The 13,535-nt window shown below is 49.1% G+C and overlaps 1 protein-coding gene across 1 annotated transcript in view; it reads right to left on the bottom strand.

The window, feature by feature from the left end:
- The window catches only part of PLXNC1 (plexin C1), a 142,457-nt gene that overhangs the window by 94,077 nt on the left and 34,845 nt on the right, over positions 1 to 13,535 (bottom strand). The gene's annotated exons all lie outside the window — the stretch shown is intronic.

Raw genomic sequence — 13,535 nt, 5'->3', positions numbered from 1 at the left:
GAGCTGATCATAGCACTTGCTACATAAAAACCTTCAATGGCACCCTTTTGCCTGCATCAAACTCCTCTACTTGTGTGTCTTTTAGGACCAGGAGCCTAGAACCCATGTTTCCATGGTCATGTCTCTACCCTGGCACTATGATCTAGCTCCTGCCTTCTTTTCCAAACTCATCCCCAGGCAACTGTGGATTGATGAGTCTGTCTATGTGAGTAACACATGCAGCGCAAACATGCCTGGCTCCTCCTAGCATATGCTGTTCCCATGGCCCAAAGTGCCCTTGGGCCTGCAGTATACTTGGTGAAATTGTGTTCCTTGTTCAAGGCGAGTTCAATGTCACTGCCTCCATGATGTCTGCCCAAGCTCCAGGCAAAGCAGTAGCTCCGTCCTCTGTGTCCCTGTGGCACCTTACACGTGCTCTAGGTGTATACAGCACATAGCATTAGTTGCTGATCGCCTGCCTCTCCCACTAGACTGTAGGTCCCCAAGGGAAAGACCCACCCCATTCACCTTGGCACCCCCAGAACCTAGTGCCATATTTGGCATTCACACCACAAATATTTACTAAGTGCCCACAAGACACCAAACATCGCAGTAGGCACTGTGGACACATCAATGTATAAACCAGTCAAGTTCCCCTGCTAATAAGCTTACATTCCAGTAAGACACAGAGACCTAAACCAAATAAACAACAATTTAAAATAATTTCAAAATAAGGTAAGTCTTCTGCAGAAACCAAAAATGTAGCACGGAGGAATTATTCCAGATTGGTCAAGAAAGGTGACATTTCAGCTCAGCGTTCTAGAGTAAAAACCATCGAGCCACATCAAGAATAATGGGAACAGCATTCCAGAGAGAAGGAGCAGCATGTGCGAGGACCCTGAGTTCACCTAAAGCTTGAAACTCAGTTCTCCTCAAGGAACTAAGTGAAAACCAGACTGGCTAGTAAACAAAGGGGAGAGGGATTCTGCCAATTACAAGCCAGTGACTCTGGGCAAGTCACATGCCCTCTCTGTGTCTCAGGCTGTCCATCTGCAGAAATGCAGATACTAGTGATTTCTACCTCTTGGGGTTGTTAGCAAAATGTGCATCTATTTAACTGAGGCTTACGATGATGCCTCAGTAAATAGTACTTGTTGTGATACTTATCACTTGGGCAAGTGAAACAGACGTTAGGCAAAAATATGGATGACATAAGCTACACAAACACAAAATGGTCATGATGAGACAGGGATCCGGGCAGTAGGGCTCATCAGACTGCTCGCTGGCATTGCTCACGCACACCACGTCAACATGCAGCGTACCTTTCCTCCATAAGGAGGCAGACCGAGTTCAAGGCTTCTTGGAGGATTCTAGATCACATTATGCCCTCCTTCTAAGACTAAAGTGCTCTCTGGAGTCTCCCCGCACCTTGAGCACCAGCTAGCAGCACTTTTCACGGTGTACGGACAGCATTTGCTCAGTGTATGTTTCCCGCCCCAACCTGTGAGCTTCTAGGGCACAGCCTCCTTCAGCTCCTTTCCCTAAGGGCCCAGTTCAGGGCCTGACCCACAGCCCGTCTTCAACAAGCGTTAGCTGAATTGGATTAGGAATTCAATTTCAAAGTGACTAAAATTCTTGACTACGTCTCCATGATACCAGCATAAGTTGTTTCGTTGATTTTTGTTCCCTGTGCTGGCCTGCTAACTGGCGTGGTGGAAAACCAGCCTTTGTCTTGAAACTCAGAGCTATTTAGCACACATAAAACACATTTGCAGACTGAAACACTCACACAAAAGCGATTTGTAGCCTTCACCCCATGTGGCTCTTTTGTAGGTGATGAGCTTACTGAAGCTGGCGCTTCTCACTTCCAAACACAAACCATGAGCTGAAGAATTTAAGGGAGGTGTTTTAAAAATACGTAACATGGAAATAAACATGGGAAAAGGAGGCCCCTGGAGTCAAGAAGATCTGGGTTCAGAGCTGCTCTTGCCCACAGGCCCCATGCAGCTAGGGGCACATGCCTTCCCCTCTCTGGGCCTCCACTTCCCCACCAGGAAAGCAGGTGGCCCATCTTCCTGAGAGCAATACTGAACGCCGCGCTTGGCCTATCAGAAACGGTCCCCTCTCTATATAGCAGAACATAAGCACCTAAGCTTTACAAAATGTTACAAAAGCAAAAACACGAAAGGCTGCCTGGAAGGCTTCCAAAGAAGATGGGTACATCGTGTTTGTAGGTGGAGAAGGTGCTGGGAACAGGACATCTTCTAGGTCACAAAGACAAGTGAAAACATTTGAGGAATTTTTAAAAGCCAATCAATACATACTTATGAAAGTGCCTGCTGCCTGAGATAAGGTCATTTCAAAAAAATCTATTCCATTAAAACATGTATTTACTAAAAGGGGTGATCCTAATGGTACTTGTTCCAAGTCAGAGAACAGCAATTAAAGAGATGGTGCGGGTAAGCAGTTTGGATGCTGAGCTCTGAGGACCTCGGCAGCCAGTGTATCCAAACAAAATTGGCTTCTGAGTAAGGTGAGCCTTCTCCCTGTGTCGACCTCGGTCAGCTCTCAGGGTAGCAAGAGCTGTGCCCCTCAATGATTTCATCCCCTCTCCACCTTCTGCTTCGAAATAAGTAGGATTTGTTCACAGCTCCTAACAGTGGATACAGATGAAGAAGAACGCAGGGGATCTGGCTTCACCCAAGACCCCTCTCTACTGTTAGAAGGCCCCCAAATCCCTTTCAGCCTTCTCGCTAACCCAGATGCACGGGCTGGGCCTCGGCCAGGATAGTTCAGGAATGCCCCAAGTTCCGAACAGCATGTTCCTCTCTGCTCCCCACTGTTTCCACCCCACAGACGGTTGCTCTACTTGCTTCTACACAGTTAGTCAGCACAATGGGGTTCTCATCCAAGAAGGAGGGGCCACCCCCAAATCCCATGATTACTATGATCGCTGTCATTTGAGCCGCACTGGACCGTCAAGGAGGGTCACTGTCCAGGCTGCAAGCACGAGGACACATCCCGGATTGGAAGGAAAGGAGGAACGAACACAGAAGGAGAACAAACTGTCTCAAACTGTCTCCCTGGCCACTCACCTAGGGGTGGCCATAACTCATGAAGGGGGACATTTCCAGAGCTGAATGTGTTCCTTCGGGTCCTGGCTCAGACATGCTCTCTCAGTGAGGCCTTCGGAGACGACTCTGGTTCAAACTGCAACCTCTGGGGCCTCTAGCCAGCACCCCATACCCGTCCTCAGCTGTATTTTTCTTCAGAACATTGATCGCTACCTGACACGCTACCTCCTTCTTTATGCTTACACAGTCCCTCTTCCCTCATGTGGTGAGGACCAATGTTCCCTCAACATTCACGTCCACCCAGAACCTCAGAAGGCGACCTTGTTTGGAAAAGAAGGTCTCTGCAGATGTAATGGAAGGATCTCAAGAGGAGATCCTCCTGGATTTAAGGTATCCAATGCCTGGTGTCTGGAAAGAGAAAGGAGAGGGAGATTTGGAGGCACGAAGAGGAAAAGCCCGCGTCGTGAGAGGGGTGGGGCTCGCAGTTCTGCTGCCGCAAGCCAGGAAACAGCAGGAGCCCCTAAAGCTGGAAGAGGAGAGGGAGCACTCTCCGCTAGGGCCTTCAGAGGGGACATGGCTCTGGTGACACCTCAGTTTTGGATTTTTAGTTCCGGAACTGGGAGGGAATACACGTGTGTTGCTGTAAGCCACTGACGTTGTGGTCATTTGCTAGGGCAGCCTCGGGAATCCAACACCCCGTTAGAAGAACCTCCGCGAGGGCAAAGACTTAGGGTAGGGCTGTGCTGCTCACCGCTGCAGAATCCTAGTGCTTAGAACAGCGCCGGCCACACCCTGGTCTCTCGAGAGATACCTGTTCACTGAAAGCATGGGCGCTTACACGTTCAAGGTGGAAAGCTGTCTACGAGTCAAGTTGGCTCTGAGTCCCAGCATCTCTGTTAGGCAGAGCCAGTCATCCACGAAGGGTCCACTTAGACCAGGCTCTTCCCTCTACTGCCACAGCCGCAAGGAACTATGTCCCTTCCTTGTTCCTCTTCCCTTTCCCTACAGTGGCAGGTGAAGGTAGTGGCTGGGGAGTTCGAGCTAGGTCCCACTACCTGTGCAACCCGACGTCGGCAGAATAATGGCCCCCAAAGGTACCCATGTCTCCATCCCCGGGACCTGGGCATGTGTTCCCCCGCACACCTACAAGACTTTGCAGGTGTGATTAAGGATCTCAAGATGGGGAAACTGTCTCGGGTGATCTGTGTGGGTCCACAGTAATCACATGGGGTCAAGAGGAGGCAGGACGGTCAGAATCAGAGAAGGGGACATGACGAGGGAAACAGAATTCAGAGCTCGAGAGATGTGAAGGGGCTACACTGCCGACTTTGAAGATGCAAGGGGCAGCCACAAGCCAAGGCGGGCAGGCTGCTTCCGGAAGCAGGAGAAGACAAGGTCATGGATTCTCCCTCCAGCCTCCAGAAGAAACACCGCCCTTTCACCGCCTCGATGGTAGCCCCGTGAAACCCACTACAGACTTCCGACTTCGGAACATAGCTGCTTTGAGCCACCTAGGGTGTGATCATTTGTTACAGCAGCGGCAGCGGGAAAGGACTACACAACCTAAGGCTGTTTCCTCATCCCTAACGTGGCTACGGTCCTAGCGCCGACTTCACGGGCAGCAGGAGGACTACGGGGAACAGGGCGCGGCACGCAGGGCACAGAGTCCGGAGCAGGGTGAGCACGTCGCCCTCCACGCACGCACACTGCGGCTTCCGACGGGGCCTGCGGTCGGGGCCGGCTTCGCGCCGGAGTCGCGCTGCAACTGCGGCCTCAAGGGTCAGCGGGCACTCCCCAGCGGGCTCCTCTACTGAAAAGCCCTCAGTGGGCATCTCTGCTGCATCCTGCCCCCGGCTCAGGAGGGCAGACCGGGCCGCGGGAACGCCGACCTCACGAGAGTGTAGTTGTGGGTTACCATGCCGCAGGGGTGGTCTTGGTCACGTTTTTGGGCAGTCATAGCCTAGGGCCCTTAGAGTTAAAAAAAAAAAAAATGGGGAGGAGAGGCTTGAGGAGGGACTGTCTCTTGGAGGAGAGGGGAGGCAGACCCCAACAGGAGAGCAATGTAAGGAACTGGATGAGACCATAAGCAAATCATGTAACTCTTTGTTGTTGTTGTTGTTGTTACTCTGGGGTGCTGGCCGTCAGATTTCAGTTTTTCTCTCCTGCATCCAAAATCCCCTTCTGTGACCCCCACCCTTTCAAGAAGGCTGACAGCGGGACTGGCCAGAGTCCTGTTGTCAGGCCGGATTGAGGAATGATCTAGCAGGGGCTGCCTGAAGGTCTTCCACGTGTCTACATGGAAGAAACCTGTAGAAGAATATGGGCAAGTGTCAGGTTTATACAAATCATCAACAGGAACCACAGACACCATATGGTTAACATGTCTGCTGATTAGTACAGCCTTACCCTACGTACGCCCTGTGCAGGGTGGGGCACGGCAGGGTGGGACAATGAAGACGAGCCTGGCCTTTCCTGCATGGCCTGCTTTCTGAGGAGGACCCAGCCCTGGTTCCATTATGTGACTGGGACCAGAGCAAGTGGAGCCCCATGGTGGCGCAGGGAGAGGTGGGGAGGTCCATGAAAGTTGGAGAAAGAGTGGCCAAGTAGATGACTCAGGACGGGACAGGAGATAAGCTCGTTCATTAGGAGACATATCAAAAGACAGTGGAGCCTGGAAGGGGTACGATTGGAAAGTCTGATAAAGCTGGTGCCTGGGTTAGCGCGGTTCATGCTGGCCCTGCCATCGGGATGATCTTTTTAAGACCCAAATATGATCATGTCCTCTGCTGAAAATCCTTTTAATGGGTTTCCAGCACCCACTAATGAAGTCCCAATTCAGAGCCCTCCACATCCTGGTCCCACCCACCCCCATGCCCTTCCTTCCTTCCAGAGCCAGTGCTCTAGGGCTAATATCCAATCTGCCACTCCCTCAGCAGACCGCTAACTATGCTGGATCCTCTGCCTGAAGTGCCTTCCTCTCCCTGTCCCCTTGCTGAAAGTCTACTCAGGCTTTAAGGCCTAATTTTTTTTTAATCTTTTTTTTTTTTTTTAATTTAAATTCTAGTTAGTTGACTTATATAGTTCAGTATTGGTTCAGGAGTAGGCTTCAGTGGTTCATCAATTACACATAATACCCAGTACTCATCACAAGTGCCCTTCTTAATTCCCATCCCCCATCTATCCCAACCCCACCTCCCTCCATCAGCCCTGTTCGTTCTCTATTATTAAGAGTTTCTCGTGATTTGTTTCCCTCTCTCTCTCTTTTTATCCCTCTCCCGAATGTTCATCTGTTTTGTTTCTTAAATTCCACATAGGAGTGAAATCATATGGTATTCATCTTTTTCTGGTTGACTTATTTTGCTTACCAAAATACATTCTAGCTCTGGGTCATTGCAAATGGCAAGATTTCATTCTTTTTGATGGCTGAGTAATATTCCATCATATACACACACATACCACATCATTATCCATTCAGGAATCCAGGGACATTTGGGCTCTCTCCGTAGTTTGCCTATTGTTGATAACGCTGCTGCAAACATCAGGGTGCATGTACTCCTTCAAATCTGTATTTTGCATCCTTTGGGTAAACACCCAGTAGTGTAATCACTGGGTCACAGGGTTGTTTCATTTTTAGCTTTTTGAGGAACCACCATACTATTCTCCAGAGTGGCTGCACCAGTTTGCATTTCCACCAACAGTGCCAGAGGGTTCCCCTTTCTCTGAATCCTCGCCAACATCTGTTTCTCCTGTGCTAATTCTAGTCAAGCCTAATTTTAATGCCACCTCCTCTCTGAAGCCTTCCCCAACCGTGGTTACAACTAATGGCTCCCTCCTCTGTGTTTCCACCATCACGATAGCTAACATTACTTGAGTGCTCACTAGGACTCAGGTACCGTGCCCAGCTCTCTATGCACGTTATCTGATTTAATCTTCTCAGCCACCCTCTAAGGTATCATTTGCCCTACTTTATGGAAGAGGAGATTGGCACAGTGAAGATAAGGAACCTGTAGGTCACAAAGAAACCTGGATTCAATCCCAAGCAAGCTGACTCCAGGCCTGCACTCTTTCCCCTCGGCTGGACTCCCCCCTGCCAGAATGGAAGTCATCCCCTGCATTGCTGTGCATTCCAAACAGGCCACTCCTCCTACATTCCTGCTCAGTACTGATACCCTTGTCCTTCTGGCCACCCAAGCCAGACACCTGCATTCCTTCCTCTACCATCTCAACACCAAGGTCACTGTTGCTGAAAAAAGAGCAGGAACTCACCCACTGCACCCTCAGACTCAGCTCTGGCATCAATCCCAAGTCCTTCCCTCTCCGACTTCAGTGTTCATCCTTTGGGCTCCAATCTAGTGCCTAGTCCAATGCCTGGGACACAGTAGGAATCCATCATGTGTTTGGGTATCACTTCTTTATTGTCTTTATAAGGATTTAGATCAGGGAGAAAGAATACATCTTCCAGAAAAACAGTACCTGTGGCCACCTTGATATTTTATTTTTCATTTTATAACCCTATTCTGAATGTGTCAAACTTAAGGGGGAATCTAATTAATCACCAAGTCCTGTCAATTCTATCTCCCAAACAGCTCTTGAGTCCATCCACTTCTTCCCATTGCTACTATCATCCCTCTAACCAGTTCCCCAGCTCTTGCTGGTTTACAACCACCTTCTAAGTGGTCTGCCAGAGTCCAGCAGGTCTCCTCTAGTCTATCTTCACTAAAACGCTTATTCTAAAACACATCTGATCTGGTCACTCTTCTAATTGAAGCTCTGCAATAGCTCCCAAAAGTCCTTCCAACAAAATGGAAATTCTTTTTTTTTTTTTTTTTTTTTTTATTTATCTATTTGACAGAGAGAGAGGCAGCGAGAGAGGGAACACAAGCAGGGGGAGTGGGAGAGAGAGAAGCAGGCTTCCTGCTGAGCAGAGAGCCTGATGCAGGGCTCGATCCCAGAACGCTGGGATCATGACCTGAGCCGAAGGCAGACGCTTAACAACTGAGCCACCCAGGTGCCCCAAAATGGAAATTCTTTAACACGGCTTATAAGACCAGTCCTCCGTTGCTCCTGCCTACCATGCCACTTTCTCAGTGGCTCTCCCTTCCACCCCCCATCCCAAAGCTGTATGCTCCACCCATCCTGAGCATCAGGCCAGGTGCTCCTACAGCTCCCAGCCTTGGCACACCTGTTCCCTCAGCCCCTCACCTGCCTTGGCTTTATCTGGCTGATATCTGCTCATGCCTCAGGTTCAGCTTAGACATTCTTTCCTGTAGTAAACCTTCCCTTACTCTGACGGTGGGCTAGATGTTTTTTATGTGCCCCCCATGGAATCTTCTACTGCCTCTGTGCGAACCCTTATTAGATATGCTACTTACTTATTGGTAGATTGGTCGCTTTTTTACTTGTTAAGGTAGACTGGATTGTGTGCCCAGTTCTCCAAACTCTCCTCTACTGGAATGACCCATCCCTACCCTTTGCCCTGTTTGCACTGTCTCTCACAGAGTAGGCAGAACATATTTCCTACCCCACTGATGTTGGGCTTGGCTACGGGCTGTGCTCGCCAATGGAGTACCAGCAAACACGACATGAGCAGAGGCTTTGAATGTGCTGCCTAGTTTAGGATGGCCTCTTGTGCTTCTGGTATCTGCCTGGACAACGGTGTGTGCAGGATGACAGCTGTGTGAAGACAACCTGAATCAGTCTTTCAACTTGCACCTTGAGGCAGAGGGCATCCCGCCCCACAACCCCACTCCCCACCACTGGAGCGGACCCATGAACAAGAAAAACAAACTTTTTTTCTTTTAAGCCACTAAGAATTTGTTAATGCAGTACCACTGGAGCAGAAACCTGACTGATACACTTGTCTACATCCCTCACTAGACCACAGGCTCTGTGTAGGCAAGAAAGAACTATAACCCCAGCACCCAGCATAGGCCTCATCACATCACAGGGGCTCAATAAATACTTGTCAATTGGATGTACGACTGAATGCACGTGGGCTATTGACATGTCTGTCTCCCTAGCTAGCCTGTGAATTCCTTAAGGTCAAGAACGGCATCTGATTTCTCTCAATAACACCTAGTGGTTTCATTTTCCACACTGGGTTCTTGGTAGATACTCAATAAATATTTGTTGAAACTGAATAAATTTTGTTTTGTGGGCTGGCTTGGGACTGAGTCCTTAATTTATGACATTGTTTCTATGGGAAAATGCAATCTGAGTGCCAAACAAACTTGCAAATGAACTTTTGGAACCTCACCCGCTCATTGGTTCAGGATTGCCAGTTTTGTGGAAATCCGTAACTGAACACATGTGCTATGCTTTGCAATATGGGAGAAACTGAGAAACTGCTTCCAAACCCAAGATATTCAGCCTGCAAAAATTCACTTTCCACCCACACAGACAAATTCAGCACAGGTTGGATTTGAGGTTCCAACAATAAAATACTAGACTTTTTAGAGCTCATTGTTTATCTAATTGCTTTTTATCTGCTTATACTAGATGCCTATTCTTAACACCCGATCAAAAGGAAGTTAAGATAGTTTTCTTGCCCACCCCCCGTTCCCAACAAATCCATTTTCTAGACACATTTGCAAGGAAGCTCAACCTTCTCAAAAGGGAAAATAAATTATTTTTCTAAATAAATCTGTGACATTTAAAATAAACACAGTGGGATGCTCCACAGTTATAAGAAAACATCCCCCTTTAGAATTCCTAATTTTGAATGGTACTGGGAACTCAATATGAGTCACAGATCCGAGGCTTAGTTTTATTTCGTCTTAGGCCAGAATCAAGCCAGTTTGAAACTAAGTGATCTGATATGGCTGGGAAGGGCCATCAGTCTAGAATGTTCTATATTACTTAATGCACAAGTCTCAATCCACCACTGGTAGTTTCTCAATCATTCAATTTACTTCATTCACTTAACATATTTTTTGAGCACCTACTCTGTCAGGCACTGTTCTAGACTCTGGAGATATAGTAGTGAACCAGACAGACAAGGACTCTATGTTCATGGAACTTACATTTTAACAAGAGAGGCAGAGAAATAAGATCATTTCAGACAGTAATGGGGCTGTGATGAAAATAAAACAGTGAGGTGATTATGAGTGAGGTGAGGCCACTTCAGACTGCGTGATCAGGAAAGAGTCAGCCTCGGAAAGATCTGGGGAAGAATATTCTGACTAAGAAAACAACAAGTACAAAGTACCAGGGCGGGGAATAAGCCTGGTATATTCCTAAGTCAGAGAGAAAGCCAGTGTGGTGAGGTGGAGTGAACAGAGGAGAGAGAGGCATGAGAGGCACAGAAGGGTCAGATGATGTATGCAGGTCCTATAGTAAGAGAGTCAAAATGGGTTCTAAGAGAGAAAGCCAGTGTGGGTTTTAAACTGGGGAATGACATGATCTGGTTTAGATTTTAAAAGCACCTTTCCTCTCGGAGAGTACTGGGACAGGGGTGAAGAAGCAGGAGGAGAACCAGGGGAAGCCTGAGTCATAGTTTTATAGAAGGCTGGAACTCCTATGCCATCATCAGTAAATGCCCCATCATCTTCAGCCTCTTCTCTGATCATTCCTCTTACCTTCGTGTGTTTATGAAACCAGCCTCTCCCCTGAGGACACAGTTTCCTCGAAGCCAGCTCAGGGGCTGGCTACTTCCTCTCACTCATCGTAAGTGTCCTGCTTGGGTCTTGCTGCCTTTTCTGGATGCTTCTTCTTTCCTCCCCCTATCCAAGCCCGCCCCTCCCAATGTGCCCCAGCTTGGAAGCTCAGGCAGTCATGCCATCAGCCCACACCATCCCAAAGCCCTCCTTATTGCAAAAATCTACAGCCCACCCCCACCCCTGCCAATTCCTTCCTTTTCTGGACTATTTTGCTCCTCACTCCAACATTGTTTCCACAGTTGGTCTTGGTGATTTAATTTCCAAAGATGATTGATCTAACACTCTGCTACCTCAGTACATTGACCCCCTCCCTGCCAACAATCTTGTCTTCCATCCTACTTCAGGTACATGATCGCACCCGAGATCTTGTCATTACCAATAGTGCCACCCCATCTACGACCTCCCTGCAGTCTAACTACTACCCCTCTCAGTTCCTCGGTTCTCCAACAAGTTTTAAATCCAACCACAACCTCCCATGCACAGATCCTCCCCCCTGTCCCATCCCTCACTCCCCTCCTTAGAGTTCGTTCCCAGCTGAGAACCTAAGGTCCACTACCTTAAGTGCCAATATCCATGTCAATACCATCGTCCACCCTTTGGGTACACCTTCAGTTCCCAGGCCCCTCTCCCCTCTCTTGATGTATTTCCTGCAAAGCCCTACCTTGCTAAATCTAGCTCTCCCCAGCTCTGTGACTACACCAGCAGAGCTGAACACAGCATTCAAAAGCAAAACCACGCTGACTGCTCTCGCTTCAAAAGCAAGACCACTGTCTTCAACGGGGCCCTCCTGTTGCCTAGCGATCATTCTGTATTTCCCATCTCCATTCTCTCTCCAACTCTCTTTCCTACCTTCTCTCTCTTCTCCCTTCAAACCTCCAACACTTCCTCCCCTACCTCACTCTCACTGGTCCGACGTCACCGAACATGATGTAAGCAATACAAACTGACGCTGCACACTCTTCTCCCACCCACCTGCCCCAGGACGCACATTCTGCACCTTCCCTCCCGTGACCAAGGATGACATGCCCACCTCCTGACCGAGGCTTGCCTCCCCACACGTACACTAGATCACATTTCCTTTCATCTTCTAAGACACAACACTGCGCAACCACCCTTTCTCTTTCTTGCACCATCGGTTTCTCCTTCTCTACTGGAACTTCCCCAGTAGCCCCAAAGTGCAGTGTGCTTTCATGCATCTTAAAAAACAAGACTCTCTGGATTTTACTTTTTCCTCCAGTATCTGCTCCATTTTTCTGCTGTTTTCCTCAGCAAAGCTCCTCTGAAGAATTCTCTCTGCTCTGTTCTCTCGTTAGTGTATCTTGCAGCCTTAGCACCACTTGCCACAATGGCCCCTGTCATGGTCACCAATCATCACCTGCTAAGTCAGTGGATCAGTTCTCTTCTCTTACCCAACTTCTCAGCACCAGCTGGCACAGAGAACTGCTCCCTCCTTTCTTCCCCTGGCAACCTGGAGACTACCTTCTTCAGTCTTTCCTCTTCCTTTTCTGGCTGTTCCCTCCCCCTCTTCATCTCCCTGACCCCCAACCACAGTACCACCTCCCCACTAAGTTCCCCAACTTCTCCCCTCAATCGATATGGCCTCCCTTGTCTGGTCTTCAGGCTTCTTTACGCTCCATCTAGACACATCTAACCCCCAAATTCATCTCACCAGCCGGGACACATCGCCCATGAACTCCAGACCTCTGTTTGCCAATATAGTAGCCACCAGCTCTGTGTGGCTAATGAATCCCGGCCCCTGCCCCGAACTAACCCCTGCAGGGAGCTCCGCAAAAATAGACAGGGAACCTACCTAAACAGAATGGGTGGGAAAGAATACGGCAGAACTGCGTAGTGGGTGTGGGACGATGAAATGCTGTTGATGATCAGTTAATTTCTTTAAACTCTAGACTTGGGCAAGCAACACGAAGAAAACGTTCCTACCCAATTACGATGATTCATGAGCATTTTCCTGGCCCTGCTTCTTTTGTCTGCCAGTGGTTCTGACAGAAACAGCCCCGGGAGGAAGTGCAGCAAAAGGGAAGGGCCAGTATGCCTCTTGCTGCATTGCCCCCTTGCCACTTCTGCCGTGAACTCCTAACTAATTCCATCCCCACATTTTTAGTTTGTTTCCTGAACCTCTTGCTTCTACCGTATTCTCGCCCTCTCCCCTCATCACCCTGGCTTCCTTCCCCAGAGGCTCCCAAATTCTCTTCCCAGTTCTCTTTTCTTTCCCCAAACTGCCCCCTTGCTCAGCCTTCGGCTTCTCTGCGCCTGTTCTACTCCTCCTAATCCTTTTTCACCTTTAAACACTGAAAGCACCAAACTGACAGACACTGTTACGGTTTTTTTCCCTGCCTGAGCTACAGCTCCAGCACTCGCTCTCCTCGCTTCTGTAGCGGGAGCCGAGTACTGGGTTGCCATGGCAACAGCGGATCCAACCAGGCCGGTCCCAGCCACGCGAGGAGCTGCCATGACGAGGAAGCCGCTACAAGTCGCCCCAGAGCCTGGATGGGTCGTGAACATCGTAATTCACGACCAGGCCGGTACCCTGCTGCCGGAGCCCGAGATTGTAGCCCAGGCCCCCGGCGATACCGCGCATTAGGAGACAGCACCGTCCATACTGCGGCTTCCACCCAGCCAGCCGGATGTGTGACATTATGAGGATTCAGTCGAAAATTTTCAAACATGCCTATTCTTTTATCTCCTCTGAGGGAAAACCTTTTGCCTCTCTCTCTGGGGTCTTGGAGAACTCTGCAGAAAGTACAAGCAGAATCGACAGCTCCAGCCTCTCCTTTCTGCCGCGTGCCCCCCCCCCCCCCCCCCC

The sequence above is a fragment of the Ursus maritimus genome, unplaced genomic scaffold (genome assembly GCF_017311325.1).
Source record: "Ursus maritimus isolate PB19 unplaced genomic scaffold, ASM1731132v1 scaffold_21, whole genome shotgun sequence".
NCBI classification, from domain to species: domain Eukaryota; kingdom Metazoa; phylum Chordata; class Mammalia; order Carnivora; family Ursidae; genus Ursus; species Ursus maritimus.
This window is presented reverse-complemented; position numbering and strand designations above follow the sequence as displayed.